Here is a 9,255-nt window from a genome sequence, read left to right as displayed (position 1 = left end):
GGGTTAGGGTTAGGGGTTAGGGTTAGGGGTTAGGGTTAGGGTTTAGGGGTTAGGGTTAGGGGTTAGGGTTAGGGTTAGGGATAGGGGTTAGGGTTAGGGGTTAGGGTTAGGGGTTAGGGTTAGGGGTTAGGGATAGGGATAGGGGTTAGGGTTAGGGTTAGGGGATAGGGATGGGGGTTAGGGTTAGGGTTAGGGTTAGGGATAGGGTTAGGATGATAGATTATATCATTCAATAGGTAGAACAGACACAGTTAGTTGAGTCTTAGGCCAATATATTATATTATTTTATCAGTAGAACAGACTATTACTGATGTAGCATTTTACGATGGAAGACACAACAGAGCAGTATGAAGACAACAGAGCAGTAGGAAGACAACAGAGCAGTATGAAGACAACAGAGCAGTAGGATGACAACAGAGCAGTAGGAAGATAACAGAGCAGTAGGAAGACAACAGAGCAGTAGGAAGACAACAGAGCAGTAGGAAGACAACAGAGCAGTATGAAGACAACAGAGCAGTAGGAAGATAACAGAGCAGTAGGAAGATAACAGAGCAGTATGATGACAACAGAGCAGTATGATGACAACAGAGCAGTAGGAAGACAACAGAGCAGTAGGAAGATAACAGAGCAGTAGGAAGATAACAGAGCAGTAGGAAGACAACAGAGCAGTAGGAAGACAACAGAGCAGTAGGAAGACAACAGAGCAGTAGGAAGACAACAGAGCAGTAGGATGACAACAGAGCAGTAGGAAGACAACAGAGCAGTATGATGACAACAGAGCAGTATGATGACAACAGAGCAGTAGGAAGACAACAGAGCAGTATGAAGATAACAGAGCAGTAGGATGACAACAGAGCAGTAGGATGACAACAGAGCAGTATGATGACAACAGAGCAGTAGGATGACAACAGAGCAGTAGGAAGATAACAGAGCAGTAGGAAGACAACAGAGCAGTAGGAAGACAACAGAGCAGTAGGAAGACAACAGAGCAGTATGAAGACAACAGAGCAGTAGGAAGATAACAGAGCAGTAGGAAGATAACAGAGCAGTATGATGACAACAGAGCAGTATGATGACAACAGAGCAGTAGGAAGACAACAGAGCAGTAGGAAGACAACAGAGCAGTAGGAAGACAACAGAGCAGTAGGAAGACAACAGAGCAGTAGGAAGACAACAGAGCAGTAGGAAGACAACAGAGCAGTAGGAAGACAACAGAGCAGTATGAAGACAACAGAGCAGTATGATGACAACAGAACAGTAGGAAGACAACAGAGCAGTAGGAAGACAACAGAGCAGTAGGAAGACAACAGAGCAGTAGGAAGACAACAGAGCAGTATGAAGACAACAGAGCAGTATGATGACAACAGAGCAGTAGGAAGACAACAGAGCAGTATGATGACAACAGAGCAGTATGATGACAACAGAGCAGTAGGAAGACAACAGAGCAGTAGGAAGACAACAGAGCAGTATGATGGCAACAGAGCAGTATGATGACAACAGAGCAGTAGGAACACAACAGAGCAGTAGGAAGACAACAGAGCAGTAGGAAGACAACAGAGCAGTATGATGACAACAGAGCAGTAGGAAGACAACAGAGCAGTATGATGACAACAGAGCAGTAGGAAGACAACAGAGCAGTAGGAAGACAACAGAGCAGTAGGAAGATAACAGAGCAGTATGAAGATAACAGAGAATATGAAGGCAACAGAGCAGTATGTAGGGTCGTCTGCCTGAGCCATCTATCCTTCATAGGGTCATTTACCTCATTCATATATCCTCCATAAGGTAATATGTCTGAGCCATCTACCCTCCATTGGGAAATCTTTCTGAGCCATCTACCCTCCATTGGGAAATCTTTCTGAGCCATCTACCCTCCATTGGGAAATCTTTCTGAGCCATCTACCCTCCATTGGGAAATCTTTCTGAGCCATCTACCCTCCATTGGGAAATCTTTCTGAGCCATCTACCCTCCATTGGGAAATCTTTTTGAGCCATCTACCCTCCATTGGGAAATCTTTTTGAGCCATCTACCCTCCATTGGGAAATCTTTCTGAGCCATCTACCCTCCATTGGGAAATCTTTTTGAGCCATCTACCCTCCATTGGGAAATCTTTCTGAGCCATCTACCCTCCATTGGGAAATCTTTCTGAGCCATCTACCCTCCATTGGGAAATCTTTCTGAGCCATCTACCCTCCATTGGGAAATCTTTCTGAGCCATCTACCCTCCATTGGGAAATCTTTCTGAGCCATCTACCCTCCATTGGGAAATCTTTCTGAGCCATCTACCCTCCATTGGGAAATCTGCCTCACCCATCTACCCTCCATTGGGAAATCTTTCTGAGCCATCTACCCTCCATTGGGAAATCTTTCTGAGCCATCTACCCTCCATTGGGAAATCTTTCTGAGCCATCTACCCTCCATTGGGAAATCTGCCTCACCCATCTACCCTCCATAGCGTAATCTGCCTCACCCATCTACCCTACATAGGGTCGTCTAACTTAGCCGTCTACCCTCCATAGGTACGTCTGCCTGAGCCATCTACCCTCCATTGGATAATTTACATCAGCCATCAACCCATCTGCCTGAGTCATCTACCCTCCACAGGGTCATCTGCCTCAGCCATCTACCCTCTAGAAGGTCATCTGTCTGAGCCTTCAACCCTCCATAGGTACATCTGCCTGAGCAATTTACCCTCCATAGTGTCGTCTCCCTGAGTCATTTACACTCCACAGGGTCGTCTGTCTGAGTCGTCTACCCTCCATAGTGTCGTCTACATGAGCAGTCTACCTTCCATAGGGTCGTCTGACTGAGCTGACTACCCTCCATAGGGTCATCTACTTCAGCCATCTACCCTCCATAGGGTCATCTACTTCAGCCATCTACCCTCCATAGGGTCATCTACTTCAGCCATCTACCCTCCATAGGGTCATCTACTTCAGCCATCTACCCTCCATAGGGTCATCTACTTCAGCCATCTACCCTCCATAGGGTCATCTACTTCAGCCATCTACCCTCCATAAGGTCAGCTGCCTGAGCCATCTACCCTCCATAGGGTCATCTACTTCAGCCATCTACCCTCCATAGGGTCATCTACTTCAGCCATCTACCCTCCATAAGGTCATCTACTTCAGCCATCTACCCTCCATAGGGTCATCTACTTCAGCCATCTACCCTCCATAGGGTCATCTACTTCAGCCATCTACCCTCCTTAGGGTCATCTACTTCAGCCATCTACCCTCCTTAGGGTCATCTACTTCAGCCATCTACCCTCCATAGGGTCATCTACTTCAGCCATCTACCCTCCATAGGGTCATCTACTTCAGCCATCTACCCTCCTTAGGGTCATCTACTTCAGCCATCTACCCTCCATAGGGTCATCTGCCTCAGCCATCTACCCTCCATAGGGTCATCTACTTCAGCCATCTACCCTCCATAGGGTCATCTACTTCAGCCATCTAACCTCCTTAGGGTCATCTACTTCAGCCATCTAACCTCCATAGGGTCATCTACTTCAGCCATCTACCCTCCATAGGGTCATCTACTTCAGCCATCTACCCTCCATAGGGTCATCTACTTCAGCCATCTACCCTCCTTAGGGTCATCTACTTCAGCCATCTACCCTCCATAGGGTCATCTACTTCAGCCATCTACCCTCCATAGGGTCATCTACTTCAGCCATCTACCCTCCATAGGGTCATCTACTTCAGCCATCTACCCTCCATAGGGTCATCTACTTCAGCCATCTACCCTCCATAGGGTCATCTACTTCAGCCATCTACCCTCCTTAGGGTCATCTACTTCAGCCATCTACCCTCCATAGGGTCATCTACTTCAGCCATCTACCCTCCATAGGGTCATCTACTTCAGCCATCTACCCTCCATAAGGTCATCTACTTCAGCCATCTACCCTCCTTAGGGTCAGCTGCCTGAGCCGACTACCCTCCACAGGGTAATATGTCTGAGCCATCTACCCTCTAGAAGGTCATCTGACTGTGCCTTCTCCCCTCTATAGGGTTGTCTGCCTGGGCCATTTACACTCCAAACGGTCATCTGCCTGAGTTGTCTACCCTCCAAAGGGTCGTAAGTCTCAGCCATCTCCCCTCCATAAGGTCATCTGCCTCATCCATCTCCCCTCCATAGGGTCATCTGCCTCATCCATCTCCCCTCCATAAGGTCATCTGCCTCATCCATCTCCCCTCCATAAGGTCATCTGCCTCAGCCATCTCCCCTCCATAAGCTCATCTGCCTCAGCCATCTCCCCTCCATAAGGTCATCTGCCTCATCCATCTACCCTCCATAGGGTCATCTGCCTCATCCATCTCCCCTCCATAAGGTTATCTGCCTCAGCCATCTCCCCTCCATAAGGTCATCTGCCTCATCCATCTACCCTCCATAGGGTCGTCTGCCTGATCCTACAGGTACAGAATGAATGAACTTCCATGGAATTTCCTCTCCAATGGGGAAACTGGGAATAAGACGGATCCTCCTAACGGTTGATATTCTGGGTCAAACACTGTTGAGTAACAGCCTCCTCTACTGTGAACCCCATCTAGTCCATCTACTAAACAGGAAGAGAGTACTATCGCTGTAGTTCAGGACGAGTTCCCCAGAAACAGTATAGTGATGCAGAAGGTGTCATACAGTAATGTAGGGCTGCCATGTAGTAACTCCATATCTTCTGCTTGTCCTCCAGACACAGAACAGCAGGGGTCCCAGGGTGGAGTGGAGCAGGCTCAGTGTGCTATTGCCAAGGTACAACCAGTAGGTGGACATACAGTGATGATGGTTGGGCCTCCTACAAGCCAATGTTCTCTGAGTGATTCCCAGTCCCCTGCTAACATTTTAAAGACATGTCTACCGCATGGATCTACTCCGACCCCACGCCTGGAACCTATAATACACCCTAGGTCAGAGAGGAAGATTCAGGTCTGGAACCTATAATACACCCTAGGTCAGAGAGAGAGATTCAGGTCTGGAACCTATAATACACCCTAGGTCAGAGAGGAAGATTCAGGTCTGGAACCTATAAGACACCCTAGGTCAGAGAGGAAGATTCAGGTCTGGAACCTATAAGACACCCTAGGTCAGAGAGGAAGATTCAGGACTGGAACCTATAAGACACCCTAGGTCAGAGAGGAAGATTCAGGTCTGGAACCTATAATACACCCTAGGTCAGAGAGGAAGATTCAGGTCTGGAACCTATAAGACACCCTAGGTCAGAGAGGAAGATTCAGGTCTGGAACCTATAAGACACCCTAGGTCAGAGAGGAAGATTCAGGACTGGAACCTATAAGACACCCTAGGTCAGAGAGGAATATTCAGGTCTGGAACCTATAAGACACCCTAGGTCAGAGAGGGAGATTCAGGTCTGGAACCTATAAGACACCCTAGGTCAGAGAGGAAGATTCAGGTCTGGAACCTATAAGACACCCTAGGTCAGAGAGGAATATTCAGGTCTGGAACCTATAAGACACCCTAGGTCAGAGAGGAAGATTCAGGTCTGGAACCTATAAGACACCCTAGGTCAGAGAGGGAGATTCAGGTCTGGAACCTATAATACACCCTAGGTCAGAGAGGAATATTCAGGTCTGGAACCTATAAGACACCCTAGGTCAGAGAGGGAGATTCAGGTCTGGAACCTATAATACACCCTAGGTCAGAGATGGAGATTCAGGACTGGAACCTATAAGACACCCTAGGTCAGAGAGGAAGATTCAGGTCTGGAACCTATAAGACACCCTAGGTCAGAGAGGGAGATTCAGGTCTGGAACCTATAATACACCCTAGGTCAGAGAGGAATATTCAGGTCTGGAACCTATAATACACCCTAGGTCAGAGAGGAAGATTCAGGTCTGGAACCTATAATACACCCTAGGTCAGAGAGGAAGATTCAGGTCTGGAACCTATAATACACCCTAGGTCAGAGATGGAGATTCAGGACTGGAACCTATAAGACACCCTAGGTCAGAGAGGAAGATTCAGGACTGGAACCTATAAGACACCCTAGGTCAGAGAGGAAGATTCAGGTCTGGAACCTATAATACACCCTAGGTCAGAGAGGAAGATTCAGGTCTGGAACCTATAATACACCCTAGGTCAGAGAGGAAGACTCAGGTCTGGAACCTATAATACACCCTAGGTCAGAGAGGAAGATTCAGGTCTGGAACCTATAAGACACCCTAGGTCAGAGAGGAAGATTCAGGTCTGGAACCTATAATACACCCTAGGTCAGAGATGGAGATTCAGGTCTGGAACCTATAAGACACCCTAGGTCAGAGAGGAAGATTCAGGTCTGGAACCTATAATACACCCTAGGTCAGAGATGGAGATTCAGGTCTGGAACCTATAAGACACCCTAGGTCAGAGAGGAAGATTCAGGTCTGGAACCTATAATACACCCTAGGTCAGAGAGGGAGATTCAGGTCTGGAACCTATAATACACCCTAGGTCAGAGGGAGATTCAGGTCTGGAACCTATAAGACACCCTAAGTCAGAGGAAGATTCAGGTCTGGAACCTATAAGACACCCTAGGTCAGAGGGAGATTCAGGTCTGGAACCTATAATACACCCTAGGTCAGAGGGAGATTCAGGTCTGGAACCTATAAGACACCCTAGGTCAGAGAGGGAGATTCAGGTCTGGAACCTATAAGACACCCTAGGTCAGAGGGAGATTCAGGTCTGGAACCTATAAGACACCCTAGGTCAGAGAGGAAGATTCAGGTCTGGAACCTATAAGACACCCTAGGTCAGAGATGGAGATTCAGGTCTGGAACCTATAAGACACCCTAGGTCAGAGATGGAGATTCAGGTCTGGAACCTATGACACCCTAGGTCAGAGAGGGAGATTCAGGTCTGGAACCTATAAGACACCCTAGGTCAGAGAGGAAGTTTCAGGTCTGGAACCTATAATACACCCTAGGTCAGAGAGGGAGATTCAGGTCTGGAACCTATAATACACCCTAGGTCAGAGAGGGAGATTCAGGTCTGGAACCTATAAGACACCCTAGGTCAGAGAGGGAGATTCAGGTCTGGAACCTATAAGACACCCTAGGTCAGAGAGGAAGATTCAGGTCTGGAACCTATGACACCCTAGGTCAGAGAGGAAGATTCAGGTCTGGAACCTATAATACACCCTAGGTCAGAGAGGAAGATTCAGGTCTGGAACCTATAAGACACCCTAGGTCAGAGAGGAAGATTCAGGTCTGGAACCTATAAGACACCCTAGGTCAGAGATGGAGATTCAGGCCTGGAACCTATAAGACACCCTAGGTCAGAGAGGGAGTTTCAGGTCTGGAACCTATAAGACACCCTAGGTCAGAGAGGGAGATTCAGGTCTGGAACCTATAATACACCCTAGGTCAGAGAGGAAGATTCAGGTCTGGAACCTATAATACACCCTAGGTCAGAGAGGAATATTCAGGTCTGGAACCTATAATACACCCTAGGTCAGAGATGGAGATTCAGGTCTGGAACCTATAAGACACCCTAGGTCAGAAAAAGATTCAGGTCTGGAACCTATAAGACACCCTAGGTCAGAGAGGGAGATTCAGGTCTGGAACCTATAAGACACCCTAGGTCAGAGAGGAAGATTCAGGTCTGGAACCTATAATACACCCTAGGTCAGAGATGGAGATTCAGGTCTGGAACCTATAAGACACCCTAGGTCAGAAAAAGATTCAGGTCTGGAACCTATAAGACACCCTAGGTCAGAGAGGGAGATTCAGGTCTGGAACCTATAAGACACCCTAGGTCAGAGAGGGAGATTCAGGTCTGGAACCTATAAGACACCCTAGGTCAGAGAGGAAGATTCAGGCCTGGAACCTATAAGACACCCTAGGTCAGAGAGGGAGATTCAGGTCTGGAACCTATAAGACACCCTAGGTCAGAGATGGAGATTCAGGTCTGGAACCTATAAGACACCCTAGGTCAGAGATGGAGATTCAGGTCTGGAACCTATAAGACACCCTAGGTCAGAGAGGAAGATTCAGGCCTGGAACCTATAAGACACCCTAGGTCAGAGAGGAAGATTCAGGCCTGGAACCTATAATACACCCTAGGTCAGAGAGGAAGATTCAGGTCTGGAACCTATAAGACACCCTAGGTCAGAGAGGAAGATTCAGGCCTGGAACCTATAATACACCCTAGGTCAGAGAGGAAGATTCAGGCCTGGAACCTATAAGACACCCTAGGTCAGAGATGGAGATTCAGGTCTGGAACCTATAAGACACCCTAGGTCAGAGAGGAAGATTCAGGACTGGAACCTATAATACACCCTAGGTCAGAGAGGGAGATTCAGGTCTGGAACCTATAATACTCCCTAGGTCAGAGAGGAAGATTCAGGTCTGGAACCTATAAGACACCCTAGGTCAGAGAGGGAGATTCAGGTCTGGAACCTATAAGACACCCTAGGTCAGAGAGGAAGATTCAGGTCTGGAACCTATAAGACACCCTAGGTCAGAGAGGGAGATTCAGGTCTGGAACCTATAATACACCCTAGGTCAGAGATGGAGATTCAGGTCTGGAACCTATAAGACACCCTAGGTCAGAAAAAGATTCAGGTCTGGAACCTATAAGACACCCTAGGTCAGAGAGGGAGATTCAGGTCTGGAACCTATAAGACACCCTAGGTCAGAGAGGGAGATTCAAGTCTGGAACCTATAAGACACCCTAGGTCAGAGAGGGAGATTCAGGTCTGGAACCTATAAGACACCCTAGGTCAGAGAGGGAGATTCAGGTCTGGAACCTATAAGACACCCTAGGTCAGAGGGAGATTCAGGTCTGGAACCTATAAGACACCCTAGGTCAGAGAGGAAGATTCAGGTCTGGAACCTATAAGACACCCTAGGTCAGAGATGGAGATTCAGGTCTGGAACCTATAATACACCCTAGGTCAGAGAGGGAGATTCAGGTCTGGAACCTATAAGACACCCTAGGTCAGAGAGGGAGATTCAGGTCTGGAACCTATAAGACACCCTAGGTCAGAGATGGAGATTCAGGTCTGGAACCTATAAGACACCCTAGGTCAGAGAGGAAGATTCAGGTCTGGAACCTATAAGACACCCTAGGTCAGAGATGGAGATTCAGGTCTGGAACCTATAATACACCCTAGGTCAGAGAGGGAGATTCAGGTCTGGAACCTATAAGACACCCTAGGTCAGAGAGGGAGATTCAGGTCTGGAACCTATAATACACCCTAGGTCAGAGAGGAAGATTCAGGTCTGGAACCTATAAGACACCCTAGGTCAGAGAGGGAG

The sequence above is a fragment of the Salvelinus namaycush genome, chromosome 32 (assembly GCF_016432855.1).
Source record: "Salvelinus namaycush isolate Seneca chromosome 32, SaNama_1.0, whole genome shotgun sequence".
In the NCBI taxonomy this organism is placed as follows: domain Eukaryota; kingdom Metazoa; phylum Chordata; class Actinopteri; order Salmoniformes; family Salmonidae; genus Salvelinus; species Salvelinus namaycush.
Note: the sequence above shows the minus strand (reverse complement) of the source record.